Raw genomic sequence first — 15,387 nt, 5'->3', positions numbered from 1 at the left:
GGATCAGCGGGTGTATTCTGTGCGTAACTAGGAATTCGTTTTCAATCGGATAATTCACAATTAGAGAAATAAATCTTCATTACCAGACTGGGAGCTGTATCCAGGTCTGGACGATGCAAAGTCGGATTCCTAAACAGGGATCCCGCCCTGTGACGCTGACAGGAAACCTTGCCAACTGACTTGTACACACGCTGGTGACTGTCCTTCACTCCATATCCACCTTCAGCAGCAATGTTTTCTCTTTTCCTCCTTCAGCAGAAAAAGAAAAGACAACTGCACTCCAACTCTAGGAGAAGGAGGATTTATTTTCCGTTGGCGTAAAATGAATGAACGGTGACGGCAGAGAATGAGGGTGATGATCAGCTCGTGGAGTGTGTGCGCACGCGCGTTTGCCACAGCATTCCCTGGTAAGTCAGCAGTGTCTCCACCTCACGTCGTTATTCCCACCAAACTGGGAATGAAGGTGGGAGAATAAAAGCGAATGAGAAGCAGGAGCGCTTGTGGAACAGCGGCACGAAATTCCAGGTAGAACGAAGAGTGACGCTACTGCTGGAACGAGATGCAGGATCGCCAAATCATAACAGGCTGCAACAGAAAGTTGAGCTGTCTGACCAGCAACACAACTCTGGTAAGAAGATGCAAGTGCGCACTGTTGACACAGCAAGCAGGCACCACTGGGATTCGAACCCAGGATCTCCTGTTTACTAGACAGGCGCTTTAACCATCTAAGCCATGGCGCCACAGCGCGGGCGGACGGGCGCTGAGTGCACAGGTACAGTTCATTCACCACTTGATGACAAGGGCTCGTCAACGTGCTTTCCGTCTCGATCTTGCTCAGTGAGAATTGCAAAGAAGAGAGAGTTCATGACTCAACATTCTCCACGCAAACGGCACGGAAAAACACAACCTGCTCTTGAATTCGATGTTTTCACCTCTTTAAACTGACAGGATAAAGAGGATGTGTCATCCTCTCTGGGCCCATTCAGGGCGTTATTACGCTCCAGAGGGAACCTCACACCAAGGGGAAAAGTGTCACTGAAATGAACTGACCAGGAGTGGTGTGTGAGTCAGTGTAAACAGTGAGCAGTAAAGGGTGACCCATTAGCACCAACTCTGAGCTTTGTACCACCAGCTCTACACTCACTTCCTGCCTCATGCCTCGCGGTCGGCATTGTCTTTCACTTTTATTACACTCCCTCGCTGCCGTTCTCAACCTATTTCCGACCGATAGCAGGTGTCCGTTTAGGACCTGCCCCTTTTTGAAACGGATTCCTGGGAGATCGGCGTCACTCGATGGGGTAGGCTTTTGCCCGAAACGTCGATTTCTCTGCTCCTTGGATGCCTGCCTGAACTGTTGTGCTCTTCCAGCGCCACTCATCCAGGGTAGGATTTACTGCCCATCCCTGATTACCCGACAGATCAGGGGGATGAGTTACTTTCCTGAACCCTTGAACTCCTCAGCACGGAGCTCCAGCCATGAGGCTGCTAGGGAGGGGGTTCCAGGACTTTGATCCAGCGCTAGCGAAGCTACAACGAGATCTTTACAACTCAGAAAGCTGGGATGATAGGAGGGGGATTCGCGGAGCTAGTTTACCGGTGTATCTGCTGCCTTTGCCCTTCTAGATGAATGCAAACAATCACTGGGCTGACTCTGGCAGGATCAGCGGGTGTATTCTGTGCGTAACTAGGAATTCGTTTTCAATCGGATAATTCACAATTAGAGAAATAAATCTTCATTACCAGACTGGGAGCTGTATCCAGGTCTGGACGATGCAAAGTCGGATTCCTAAACAGGGATCCCGCCCTGTGACGCTGACAGGAAACCTTGCCAACTGACTTGTACACACGCTGGTGACTGTCCTTCACTCCATATCCACCTTCAGCAGCAATGTTTTCTCTTTTCCTCCTTCAGCAGAAAAAGAAAAGACAACTGCACTCCAACTCTAGGAGAAGGAGGATTTATTTTCCGTTGGCGTAAAATGAATGAACGGTGACGGCAGAGAATGAGGGTGATGATCAGCTCGTGGAGTGTGTGCGCGCGCGCGTTTGCCACAGCATTCCCTGGTAAGTCAGCAGTGTCTCCACCTCACGTCGTTATTCCCACCAAACTGGGAATGAAGGTGGGAGAATAAAAGCGAATGAGAAGCAGGAGCGCGTGTGGAACAGCGGCACGAAATTGCAGGTAGAACGAAGAGTGACACTACTGCTGGAACGAGATGCAGGATCGCCAAATCATAACAGGCTGCAACAGAAAGTTGAGCTGTCTGACCAGCAACACAACTCTGGTAAGAAGATGCAAGTGCGCACTTTTGACACAGCAAGCAGGCACCACTTGGATTCGAACCCAGGATCTCCTGTTTACTAGACAGGCGCTTTAACCATCTAAGCCATGGCGCCACAGCGCGCGCGGTTGGGCGCTGAGTGCACAGGTACAGTTTATTCACCACTTGAAGACAAGGGCTCGTTAACGTGCTTTCCGTCTCGATCTTTCTCAGTGAGAATTGCAAAGAAGAGAGAGTTCACGACTCAACATTCTCCACGCAAACGGCACGGAAAAACACAACCTGCTCTTAAATTCGATGTTTTCACCTCTTTAAACTGACAGGATAAAGAGGATGTGTCATCCTCTCTGGGCCCATTAAGGGCGTTATTACGCTCCAGAGGGAACCTCACACCAAGGGGAAAAGTGTCACTGAAATGAACTGACCAGGAGTGGTGTGTGAGTCAGTGTAAACAGTGAGCAGTAAAGGGTGACCCATTAGCACCAACTCTGAGCTTTGTACCACCAGCTCTACACTCACTTCCTGCCTCATGCCTCGCGGTCGGCATTGTCTTTCACTTTTATTACACTCCCTCGCTGCCGTTCTCAACCTATTTCCGACCGATAGCAGGTGTCCGTTTAGGACCTGCCCCTTTTTGAAACGGATTCCTGGGAGATCGGCGTCACTCGATGGGGTAGGCTTTTGCCCGAAACGTCGATTTCGCTGCTCCTTGGATGCCTGCCTGAACTGTTGTGCTCTTCCAGCGCCACTCATCCAGGGTAGGATTTACTGCCCATCCCTGATTACCCGACAGATCAGGGGGATGAGTTACTTTGCTGAACCCTTGAACTCCTCAGCACGGAGCTCCAGCCATGAGGCTGCTAGGGAAGGGGTTCCAGGACTTTGATCCAGCGCTAGCGAAGCTACAACGAGATCTTTACAACTCAGAAAGCTGGGATGATAGGAGGGGGATTCGCGGAGCTAGTTTACCGGTGTATCTGCTGCCTTTGCCCTTCTAGATGAATGCAAACAATCACTGGGCTGACTCTGGCAGGATCAGCGGGTGTATTCTGTGCGTAACTAGGAATTCGTTTTCAATCGGATAATTCACAATTAGAGAAATAAATCTTCATTACCAGACTGGGAGCTGTATCCAGGTCTGGACGATGCAAAGTCGGATTCCTAAACAGGGATCCCGCCCTGTGACGCTGACAGGAAACCTTGCCAACTGACTTGTACACACGCTGGTGACTGTCCTTCACTCCATATCCACCTTCAGCAGCAATGTTTTCTCTTTTCCTCCTTCAGCAGAAAAAGAAAAGACAACTGCACTCCAACTCTAGGAGAAGGAGGATTTATTTTCCGTTGGCGTAAAATGAATGAACGGTGACGGCAGAGAATGAGGGTGATGATCAGCTCGTGGAGTGTGTGCGCGCGCACGTTTGCCACAGCATTCCCTGGTAAGTCAGCAGTGTCTCCACCTCACGTCGTTATTCCCACCAAACTGGGAATGAAGGTGGGAGAATAAAAGCGAATGAGAAGCAGGAGCGCGTGTGGAACAGCGGCACGAAATTGCAGGTAGAACGAAGAGTGACACTACTGCTGGAACGAGATGCAGGATCGCCAAATCATAACAGGCTGCAACAGAAAGTTGAGCTGTCTGACCAGCAACACAACTCTGGTAAGAAGATGCAAGTGCGCACTTTTGACACAGCAAGCAGGCACCACTGGGATTCGAACCCAGGATCTCCTGTTTACTAGACAGGCGCTTTAACCATCCAAGCCATGGCGCCACAGCGCGCGCAGACGGGCGCTGAGTGCACAGGTACAGTTCATTCACCACTTGAAGACAAGGGCTCGTCAACGTGCTTTCCGTCTCGATCTTGCTCAGTGAGAATTGCAAAGAAGAGAGAGTTCACGACTCAACATTCTCCACGCAAACGGCACGGAAAAACACAACCTGCTCTTGAATTCGATGTTTTCACCTCTTTAAACTGACAGGATAAAGAGGATGTGTCATCCTCTCTGGGCCCATTCAGGGCGTTATTACGCTCCAGAGGGAACCTCACACCAAGGGGAAAAGTGTCACTGAAATGAACTGACCAGGAGTGGTGTGTGAGTCAGTGTAAACAGTGAGCAGTAAAGGGTGACCCATTAGCACCAACTCTGAGCTTTGTACCACCAGCTCTACACTCACTTCCTGCCTCATGCCTCGCGGTCGGCATTGTCTTTCACTTTTATTACACTCCCTCGCTGCCGTTCTCAACCTATTTCCGACCGATAGCAGGTGTCCGTTTAGGACCTGCCGCTTTTTGAAACGGATTCCTGGGAGATCGGCGTCACTCGATGGGGTAGGCTTTTGCCCGAAACGTCGATTTCGCTGCTCCTTGGATGCCTGCCTGAACTGTTGTGCTCTTCCAGCGCCACTCATCCAGGGTAGGATTTACTGCCCATCCCTGATTACCCGACAGATCAGGGGGATGAGTTACTTTCCTGAACCCTTGAACTCCTCAGCACGGAGCTCCAGCCATGAGGCTGCTAGGGCAGGGGTTCCAGGACTTTGATCCAGCGCTAGCGAAGCTACAACGAGATCTTTACAACTCAGAAAGCTGAGATGATAGGAGGGGGATTCGCGGAGCTAGTTTACCGGTGTATCTGCTGCCTTTGCCCTTCTAGATGAATGCAAACAATCACTGGGCTGACTCTGGCAGGATCAGCGGGTGTATTCTGTGCGTAACTAGGAATTCGTTTTCAATCGGATAATTCACAATTAGAGAAATAAATCTTCATTACCAGACTGGGAGCTGTATCCAGGTCTGGACGATGCAAAGTCGGATTCCTAAACAGGGATCCCGCCCTGTGACGCTGACAGGAAACCTTGCCAACTGACTTGTACACACGCTGGTGACTGTCCTTCACTCCATATCCACCTTCAGCAGCAATGTTTTCTCTTTTCCTCCTTCAGCAGAAAAAGAAAAGACAACTGCACTCCAACTCTAGGAGAAGGAGGATTTATTTTCCGTTGGCGTAAAATGAATGAACGGTGACGGCAGAGAATGAGGGTGATGATCAGCTCGTGGAGTGTGTGCGCGCGCGCGTTTGCCACAGCATTCCCTGGTAAGTCAGCAGTGTCTCCACCTCACGTCGTTATTCCCACCAAACTGGGAATGAAGGTGGGAGAATAAAAGCGAATGAGAAGCAGGAGCGCGTGTGGAACAGCGGCACGAAATTGCAGGTAGAACGAAGAGTGACACTACTGCTGGAACGAGATGCAGGATCGCCAAATCATAACAGGCTGCAACAGAAAGTTGAGCTGTCTGACCAGCAACACAACTCTGGTAAGAAGACGCAAGTGCGCACTTTTGACACAGCAAGCAGGCACCACTGGGATTCGAACCCAGGATCTCCTATTTACTAGACAGGCGCTTTAACCATCTAAGCCATGGCGCCACAGCGCGCGCGGTTGGGCGCTGAGTGCACAGGCACAGTTCATTCACCACTTGAAGACAAGGGCTCGTCAACGTGCTTTCCGTCTCGATCTTGCTCAGTGAGAATTGCAAAGAAGAGAGAGTTCACGACTCAACATTCTCCACGCAAACGGCACGGAAAAACACAACCTGCTCTTGAATTCGATGTTTTCACCTCTTTAAACTGACAGGATAAAGAGGATGTGTCATCCTCTCTGGGCCCATTAAGGGCGTTATTACGCTCCAGAGGGAACCTCACACCAAGGGGAAAAGTGTCACTGAAATGAACTGACCAGGAGTGGTGTGTGAGGCAGTGTAAACAGTGAGCAGTAAAGGGTGACCCATTAGCACCAACTCTGAGCTTTGTACCACCAGCTCTACACTCACTTCCTGCCTCATGCCTCGCGGTCGGCATTGTCTTTCACTTTTATTACACTCCCTCGCTGCCGTTCTCAACCTATTTCCGACCGATAGCAGGTGTCCGTTTAGGACCTGCCCCTTTTTGAAACGGATTCCTGGGAGATCGGCGTCACTCGATGGGGTAGGCTTTTGCCCGAAACGTCGATTTCGCTGCTCCTTGGATGCCTGCCTGAACTGTTGTGCTCTTCCAGCGCCACTCATCCAGGGTAGGATTTACTGCCCATCCCTGATTACCCGACAGATCAGGGGGATGAGTTACTTTCCTGAACCCTTGAACTCCTCAGCACGGAGCTCCAGCCATGAGGCTGCTAGGGAAGGGGTTCCAGGACTTTGATCCAGCGCTAGCGAAGCTACAACGAGATCTTTACAACTCAGAAAGCTGAGATGATAGGAGGGGGATTCGCGGAGCTAGTTTACCGGTGTATCTGCTGCCTTTGCCCTTCTAGATGAATGCAAACAATCACTGGGCTGACTCTGGCAGGATCAGCGGGTGTATTCTGTGCGTAACTAGGAATTCGTTTTCAATCGGATAATTCACAATTAGAGAAATAAATCTTCATTACCAGACTGGGAGCTGTATCCAGGTCTGGACGATGCAAAGTCGGATTCCTAAACAGGGATCCCGCCCTGTGACGCTGACAGGAAACCTTGCCAACTGACTTGTACACACGCTGGTGACTGTCCTTCACTCCATATCCACCTTCAGCAGCAATGTTTTCTCTTTTCCTCCTTCAGCAGAAAAAGAAAAGACAACTGCACTCCAACTCTAGGAGAAGGAGGATCTATTTTCCGTTGGCGTAAAATGAATGAACGGTGATGGCAGAGAATGAGGGTGATGATCAGCTCGTGGAGTGTGTGCGCGCGCGCGTTTGCCACAGCATTCCCTGGTAAGTCAGCAGTGTCTCCACCTCACGTCGTTATTCCCACCAAACTGGGAATGAAGGTGGGAGAATAAAAGCGAATGAGAAGCAGGAGCGCGTGTGGAACAGCGGCACGAAATTCCAGGTAGAACGAAGAGTGACACTACTGCTGGAACGAGATGCAGGATCGCCAAATCATAACAGGCTGCAACAGAACGTTGAGCTGTCTGACCAGCAACACAACTGTGGTAAGAAGATGCAAGTGCGCACTTTTGACACAGCAAGCAGTCACCACTGGGATTCGAACCCAGGATCTCCTGTTTACTAGACAGGCGCTTTAACCATCTAAGCCATGGCGCCACAGCGCGCGCGGTTGGGCGCTGAGTGCACAGGTACAGTTCATTCACCACTTGAAGACAAGAGCTCGTCAACGTGCTTTCCGTCTCGATCTTACTCAGTGAGAATTGCAAAGAAGAGAGAGTTCACGACTCAACATTCTCCACGCAAACGGCACGGAAAAACACAACCTGCTCTTGAATTCGATGTTTTCACCTCTTTAAACTGACAGGATAAAGAGGATGTGTCATCCTCTCTGGGCCCATTAAGGGCGTTATTACGCTCCAGAGGGAACCTCACACCAAGGGGAAAAGTGTCACTGAAATGAACTGACCAGGAGTGGTGTGTGAGTCAGTGTAAACAGTGAGCAGTAAAGGGTGACCCATTAGCACCAACTCTGAGCTTTGTACCACCAGCTCTACACTCACTTCCTGCCTCATGCCTCGCGGTCGGCATTGTCTTTCACTTTTATTACACTCCCTCGCTGCCGTTCTCAACCTATTTCCGACCGATAGCAGGTGTCCGTTTAGGACCTGCCCCTTTTTGAAACGGATTCCTGGGAGATCGGCGTCACTCGATGGGGTAGGCTTTTGCCCGAAACGTCGATTTCGCTGCTCCTTGGATGCCTGCCTGAACTGTTGTGCTCTTCCAGCGCAACTCATCCAGGGTAGGATTTACTGCCCATCCCTGATTACCCGACAGATCAGGGGGATGAGTTACTTTCCTGAACCCTTGAACTCCTCAGCACGGAGCTCCAGGCATGAGGCTGCTAGGGAGGGGGTTCCAGGACTTTGATCCAGCGCTAGCGAAGCTACAACGAGATCTTTACAACTCAGAAAGCTGAGATGATAGGAGGGGGATTCGCGGAGCTAGTTTACCGGTGTATCTGCTGCCTTTGCCCTTCTAGATGAATGCAAACAATCACTGGGCTGACTCTGGCAGGATCAGTGGGTGTATTCTATGCGTAACTAGGAATTCGTTTTCAATCGGATAATTCACAATTAGAGAAATAAATCTTCATTACCAGACTGGGAGCTGTATCCAGGTCTGGACGATGCAAAGTCGGATTCCTAAACAGGGATCCCGCCCTGTGACGCTGACAGGAAACCTTGCCAACTGACTTGTACACACGCTGGTGACTGTCCTTCACTCCATATCCTCCTTCAGCAGCAATGTTTTCTCTTTTCCTCCTTCAGCAGAAAATGAAAAGACAACTGCACTCCAACTCTAGGAGAAGGAGGATTTATTTTCCGTTGGCATAAAATGAATGAACGGTGACGGCAGAGAATGAGGGTGATGATCAGCTCGTGGAGTGTGTGCGCGCGCGCATTTGCCACAGCATTCCCTGGTAAGTCAGCAGTGTCTCCACCTCACGTCGTTATTCCCACCAAACTGGGAATGAAGGTGGGAGAATAAAAGCGAATGAGAAGCAGGAGCGCGTGTGGAACAGCGGCACGAAATTCCAGGTAGAACGAAGAGTGACTCTACTGCTGGAACGAGATGCAGGATCGCCAAATCATAACAGGCTGCAACAGAAAGTTGAGCTGTCTGACCAGCAACACAACTCTGGTAAGAAGATGCAAGTGCGCACTTTAGACACAGCAAGCAGGCACCACTGGGATTCGAACCCAGGATCTCCTGTTTACTAGACAGGCGCTTTAACCATCTAAGCCATGGCACCACAGCGCGCGCGGTTGGGCGCTGAGTGCACAGGTACAGTTCATTCACCACTTGAAGACAAGGGCTCGTCAACGTGCTTTCCGTCTCGATCTTGCTCAGTGAGAATTGCAAAGAAGAGAGAGTTCACGACTCAACATTCTCCACGCAAACGGCACGGAAAAACACAACCTGCTCTTGAATTCGATGTTTTCACCTCTTTAAACTGACAGGATAAAGAGGATGTGTCATCCTCTCTGGGCCCATTAAGGGCGTTATTACGCTCCAGAGGGAACCTCACACCAAGGGGAAAAGTGTCACTGAAATGAACTGACCAGGAGTGGTGTGTGAGTCAGTGTAAACAGTGAGCAGTAAAGGGTGACCCATTAGCACCAACTCTGAGCTTTGTACCACCAGCTCTACACTCACTTCCTGCCTCATGCCTCGCGGTCGGCATTGTCTTTCACTTTTATTACACTCCCTCGCTGCCGTTCTCAACCTATTTCCGACCGATAGCAGGTGTCCGTTTAGGACCTGCCCCTTTTTGAAACGGATTCCTGGGAGATCGGCGTCACTCGATGGGGTAGGCTTTTGCCCGAAACGTTGATTTCGCTGCTCCTTGGATGCCTGCCTGAACTGTTGTGCTCTTCCAGCGCCACTCATCCAGGGTAGGATTTACTGCCCATCCCTGATTACCCGACAGATCAGGGGGATGAGTTACTTTCCTGAACCCTTGAACTCCTCAGCACGGAGCTCCAGCCATGAGGCTGCTAGGGAAGGGGTTCCAGGACTTTGATCCAGCGCTAGCGAAGCTACAACGATATCTTTACAACTCAGAGAGCTGGGATGATAGGAGGGGGATTCGCGGAGCTAGTTTACCGGTGTATCTGCTGCCTTTGCCCTTCCAAATGAATGCAAACAATCACTGGGCTGACTCTGGCAGGATCAGCGGGTGTATTCTGTGCGTAACTAGGAATTCGTTTTCAATCGGATAATTCACAATTAGAGAAATAAATCTTCATTACCAGACTGGGAGCTGTATCCAGGTCTGGACGATGCAAAGTCGGATTCCTAAACAGGGATCCCGCCCTGTGACGCTGACAGGAAACCTTGCCAACTGACTTGTACACACGCTGGTGACTGTCCTTCACTCCATATCCACCTTCAGCAGCAATGTTTTCTCTTTTCCTCCTTCAGCAGAAAAAGAAAAGACAACTGCACTCCAACACTAGGAGAAGGAGGATCTATTTTCCGTTGGCGTAAAATGAATGAACGGTGACGGCAGAGAATGAGGGTGATGATCAGCTCGTGGAGTGTGTGCGCGCGCGCGTTTGCCACAGCATTCCCTGGTAAGTCAGCAGTGTCTCCACCTCACGTCGTTATTCCCACCAAACTGGGAATGAAGGTGGGAGAATAAAAGCGAATGAGAAGCAGGAGCGCGTGTGGAACAGCGGCACGAAATTCCAGGTAGAACGAAGAGTGACGCTACTGCTGAAACGAGATGCAGGATCGCCAAATCATAACAGGCTGCAACAGAACGTTGAGCTGTCTGACCAGCAACACAACTCTGGTAAGAAGATGCAAGTGCGCACTGTTGACACAGCAAGCAGGCACCACTGGGATTCGAACCCAGGATCTCCGGTTTACGAGACAGGCGCTTTAACCATCTAAGCCATGGCGCCACAGCGCGCGCGGTTGGGCGGTGAGTGCACAGGTACAGTTCATTCACCACTTGAAGACAAGGGCTCGTCAACGTGCTTTCCGTCTCGATCTTGCTCAGTGAGAATTGCAAAGAAGAGAGAGTTCACGAGTCAACATTCTCCACGCAAACGGCACGGAAAAACACAACCTGCTCTTGAATTCGATGTTTTCACCTCTTTAAACTGACAGGATAAAGAGGATGTGTCATCCTCTCTGGGCCCATTAAGGGCGTGATTACGCTCCAGAGGGAACCTCACACCAAGGGGAAAAGTGTCACTGAAATGAACTGACCAGGAGTGGTGTGTGAGTCAGTGTAAACAGTGAGCAGTAAAGGGTGACCCATTAGCACCAACTCTGAGCTTTGTACCACCAGCTCTACACTCACTTCCTGCCTCATGCCTCGCGGTCGGCATTGTCTTTCACTTTTATTACACTCCCTCGCTGCCGTTCTCAACCTATTTCCGACCGGTAGCAGGTGTCCGTTTAGGACCTGCCCCTTTTTGAAACGGATTCCTGGGAGATCGGCGTCACTCGATGGGGTAGGCTTTTGCCCGAAACGTCGATTTCGCTGCTCCTTGGATGCCTGCCTGAACTGTTGTGCTCTTCCAGCGCCACTCATCCAGGGTAGGATTTACTGCCCATCCCTGATTACCCGACAGATCAGGGGGATGAGTTACTTTCCTGAACCCTTGAACTCCTCAGCACGGAGCTCCAGCCATGAGGCTGCGAGGGAAGGGGTTCCAGGACTTTGATCCAGCGCTAGCGAAGCTACAACGAGATCTTTACAACTCAGAAAGCTGAGATGATCGGAGGGGGATTCGCGGAGCTAGTTTACCGGTGTATCTGCTGCCTTTGCCCTTCTAGATGAATGCAAACAATCACTGGGCTGACTCTGGCAGGATCAGCGGGTGTATTCTGTGCGTAACTAGGAATTCGTTTTCAATCGGATAATTCACAATTAGAGAAATAAATCTTCAGTACCAGACTGGGAGCTGTATCCAGGTCTGGACGATGCAAAGTCGGATTCCTAAACAGGGATCCCGCCCTGTGACGCTGACAGGAAACCTTGCCAACTGACTTGTACACACGCTGGTGACTGTCCTTCACTCCATATCCACCTTCAGCAGCAATGTTTTCTCTTTTTCTCCTTCAGCAGAAAAAGAAAAGACAACTGCACTCCAACTCTAGGAGAAGGAGGATCTATTTTCCGTTGGCGTAAAATGAATGAACGGTGACGGCAGAGAATGAGGGTGATGATCAGCTCGTGGAGTGTGTGCGCGCGCGCGTTTGCCACAGCGTTCCCTGTTAAGTCAGCAGTGTCTCCACCTCACGTCGTTATTCCCACCAAACTGGGAATGAAGGTGGGAGAATAAAAGCGAATGAGAAGCAGGAGCGCGTGTGGAACAGCGGCACGAAATTCCAGGTAGAACGAAGAGTGACGCTACTGCTGGAACGAGATGCAGGATCGCCAAAACACAACAGGCCGCTGAGCTGTCTGACCAGCAACACAACTCTGGTAAGAAGATGCAAGTGCGCACTGTTGACACAGCAAGCAGGCACCACTGGGATTCGAACCCAGGACCTCCTGTTTACAAGACAGGCGGTTTAACCATCTAAGCCATGGCGCTACAGCGCGCGCGGTTGGGCGCTGAGTGCACAGGTACAGTTCATTCACCACTTGAAGACAAGGGCTCGTCAACGTGCTTTCCGTCTCGATCTTGCTCAGTGAGAATTGCAAAGAAGAGAGAGTTCACGACTCAACATTCTCCACGCAAACGGCACGGAAAAACACAACCTGCTCTTGAATTCGATGTTTTCACCTCTTTAAACTGACAGGATAAAGAGGATGTGTCATCCTCTCTGGGCCCATTAAGGGCGTTATTACGCTCCAGAGGGAACCTCACACCAAGGGGAAAAGTGTCACTGAAATGAACTGACCAGGAGTGGTGTGTGAGTCAGTGTAAACAGTGAGCAGTAAAGGGTGACCCATTAGCACCAACTCTGAGCTTTGTACCACCAGCTCTACACTCACTTCCTGCCTAATGCCTCGCGGTCGGCATTGTCTTTCACTTTTATTACACTCCCTCGCTGCCGTTCTCAACCTATTTCCGACCGGTAGCAGGTGTCCGTTTAGGACCTGCCCCTTTTTGAAACGGATTCCTGGAAGATCGGCGTCACTCGATGGGGTAGGCTTTTGCCCGAAACGTCGATTTCGCTGCTCCTTGGATGCCTGCCTGAACTGTTGTGCTCTTCCAGCGCCACTCATCCAGGGTAGGATTTACTGACCATCCCTGATTACCCGACAGATCAGGGGGATGAGTTACTTTCCTGAACCCTTGAACTCCTCAGCACGGAGCTCCAGCCATGAGGCTGCTAGGGAAGGGGTTCCAGGACTTTGATCCAGCGCTAGCGAAGCTACAACGAGATCTTTACAACTCAGAAAGCTGAGATGATAGGAGGGGGATTCGCGGAGCGAGTTTACCGGTGTATCTGCTGCCTTTGCCCTTCTAGATGAATGCAAACAATCACTGGGCTGACTCTGGCAGGATCAGCGGGTGTATTCTGTGCGTAACTAGGAATTCGTTTTCAATCGGATAATTCACAATTAGAGAAATAAATCTTCATTACCAGACTGGGAGCTGTATCCAAGTCTGGACGATGCAAAGTCGGATTCCTAAACAGGGATCCCGCCCTGTGACGCTGGCAGGAAACCTTACCAACTGACTTGTACACACGCTGGTGACTGTCCTTCACTCCATATCCACCTTCAGCAGCAATGTTTTCTCTTTTCCTCCTTCAGCAGAAAAAGAAAAGACAACTGCACTCCAACTCTAGGAGAAGGAGGATCTATTTACCGTTGGCGTAAAATGAATGAACGGTGACGGCAGAGAATGAGGGTGATGATCAGCTCGTGGAGTGTGTGCGCGCGCGCGTTTGCCACAGCATTCCCTGGTAAGTCAGCAGTGTCTCCACCTCACGTCGTTATTCCCACCAAACTGGGAATGAAGGTGGGAGAATAAAAGCGAATGAGAAGCAGGAGCGCGTGTGGAACAGCGGCACGAAATTCCAGGTAGAACGAAGAGTGACGCTACTGCTGGAACGAGATGCAGGATCGCCAAATCATAACAGGCTGCAACAGAACGTTGAGCTGTCTGACCAGCAACACAACTCTGGTAAGAAGATGCAAGTGCGCACTTTTGACACAGCAAGCAGGCACCACTGGGATTCGAACCCAGGATCTCCTGTTAACTAGATAGGCGCTTTAACCATCTAAGCCATGGCGCCACAGCGCGCGCGGTTGGGCGCTGAGTGCACAGGTACAGTTCATTCACCACTTGAAGACAAGGGCTCGTCAACGTGCTTTCCGTCTCGATCTTGCTCAGTGAGAATTGCAAAGAAGAGAGAGTTCACGACTCAACATTCTCCACGCAAACGGCACGGAAAAACACAACCTGCTCTTGAATTCGATGTTTTCACCTCTTTAAACTGACAGGATAAAGAGGATGTGTCATCCTCTCTGGGCCCATTAAGGGCGTTATTACACTCCAGAGGGAACCTCACACCAAGGGGAAAAGTGTCACTGAAATGAACTGACCAGGAGTGGTGTGTGAGTCAGTGTAAACAGTGAGCAGTAAAGGGTGACCCATTAGCACCAACTCTGAGCTTTGTACCACCAGCTCTACACTCACTTCCTGCCTCATGCCTCGCGGTCGGCATTGTCTTTCACTTTTATTACACTCCCTCGCTGCCGTTCTCAACCTATTTCCGACCGATAGCAGGTGTCCGTTTAGGACCTGCCCCTTTTTGAAACGGATTCCTGGGAGATCGGCGTCACTCGATGGGGTAGGCTTTTGCCCGAAACGTCGATTTCGCTGCTCCTTGGATGCCTGCCTGAACTGTTGTGCTCTTCCAGCGCCACTCATCCAGGGTAGGATTTACTGCCCATCCCTGATTACCCGACAGATCAGGGGGATGAGTTACTTTCCTGAACCCTTGAACTCCTCAGCACGGAGCTCCAGCCATGAGGCTGCTAGGGAAGGGGTTCCAGGACTTTGATCCAGCGCTGGCGAAGCTACAACGAGATCTTTACAACTCAGAAAGCTGAGATGATCGGAGGGGGATTCGCGGAGCTAGTTTACCGGTGTATCTGCTGCCTTTGCCCTTCTAGATGAATGCAAACAATCACTGGGCTGACTCTGGCAGGATCAGCGGGTGTATTCTGTGCGTAACTAGGAATTCGTTTTCAATCGGATAATTCACAATTAGAGAAATAAATCTTCATTACCAGACTGGGAGCTGTATCCAGGTCTGGACGATGCAAAGTCGGATTCCTAAACAGGGATCCCGCCCTGTGACGCTGACAGGAAACCTTGCCAAATGACTTGTACACACGCTGGTGACTGTCCTTCACTCCATATCCACCTTCAGCAGCAATGTTTTCTCTTTTCCTCCTTCAGCAGAAAAAGAAAAGACAACTGCACTCCAACTCTAGGAGAAGGAGGATCTATTTTCCGTTGGCGTAAAATGAATGAACGGTGACGGCAGAGAATGAGGGTGATGATCAGCTCGTGGAGTGTGTGCGCGCGCGCGTTTGCCACAGCATTCCCTGGTAAGTCAGCAGTGTCTCCACCTCACGTCGTTATTCCCACCAAACTGGGAATGAAGGTGGGAGAAAAAAAGCGAATG

At 50.5% G+C, this 15,387-nt stretch overlaps 9 non-coding genes across 9 annotated transcripts; all 9 read right to left on the bottom strand.

Annotated features, from left to right (window-relative positions):
- Positions 1 to 666: 666 nt before the first annotated feature.
- Positions 667 to 740, bottom strand: trnat-agu (transfer RNA threonine (anticodon AGU)). The gene has a single exon. It is a non-coding gene; the product is annotated as a tRNA-Thr (tRNA).
- A 1,583-nt stretch (positions 741 to 2,323) lies between these two features.
- Positions 2,324 to 2,397, bottom strand: trnat-agu (transfer RNA threonine (anticodon AGU)). Its single transcript has one exon. It is a non-coding gene; the product is annotated as a tRNA-Thr (tRNA).
- A 1,583-nt stretch (positions 2,398 to 3,980) lies between these two features.
- Positions 3,981 to 4,054, bottom strand: trnat-agu (transfer RNA threonine (anticodon AGU)). The gene has a single exon. It is a non-coding gene; the product is annotated as a tRNA-Thr (tRNA).
- A 1,583-nt stretch (positions 4,055 to 5,637) lies between these two features.
- trnat-agu (transfer RNA threonine (anticodon AGU)) lies at positions 5,638 to 5,711 on the bottom strand. Its single transcript has one exon. It is a non-coding gene; the product is annotated as a tRNA-Thr (tRNA).
- Positions 5,712 to 7,294: 1,583 nt separating this feature from the next.
- On the bottom strand, positions 7,295 to 7,368 carry trnat-agu (transfer RNA threonine (anticodon AGU)). The gene has a single exon. It is a non-coding gene; the product is annotated as a tRNA-Thr (tRNA).
- A 1,583-nt stretch (positions 7,369 to 8,951) lies between these two features.
- trnat-agu (transfer RNA threonine (anticodon AGU)) lies at positions 8,952 to 9,025 on the bottom strand. Its single transcript has one exon. It is a non-coding gene; the product is annotated as a tRNA-Thr (tRNA).
- Positions 9,026 to 10,608: 1,583 nt separating this feature from the next.
- Positions 10,609 to 10,682, bottom strand: trnat-cgu (transfer RNA threonine (anticodon CGU)). Its single transcript has one exon. It is a non-coding gene; the product is annotated as a tRNA-Thr (tRNA).
- A 1,573-nt stretch (positions 10,683 to 12,255) lies between these two features.
- Positions 12,256 to 12,329, bottom strand: trnat-ugu (transfer RNA threonine (anticodon UGU)). Its single transcript has one exon. It is a non-coding gene; the product is annotated as a tRNA-Thr (tRNA).
- Positions 12,330 to 13,912: 1,583 nt separating this feature from the next.
- On the bottom strand, positions 13,913 to 13,986 carry trnat-agu (transfer RNA threonine (anticodon AGU)). The gene has a single exon. It is a non-coding gene; the product is annotated as a tRNA-Thr (tRNA).
- Positions 13,987 to 15,387: the final 1,401 nt, after the last annotated feature.

Source organism: Chiloscyllium punctatum, chromosome 45, assembly GCF_047496795.1.
Source record: "Chiloscyllium punctatum isolate Juve2018m chromosome 45, sChiPun1.3, whole genome shotgun sequence".
Lineage (NCBI taxonomy): Eukaryota > Metazoa > Chordata > Chondrichthyes > Orectolobiformes > Hemiscylliidae > Chiloscyllium > Chiloscyllium punctatum.
This window is presented reverse-complemented; position numbering and strand designations above follow the sequence as displayed.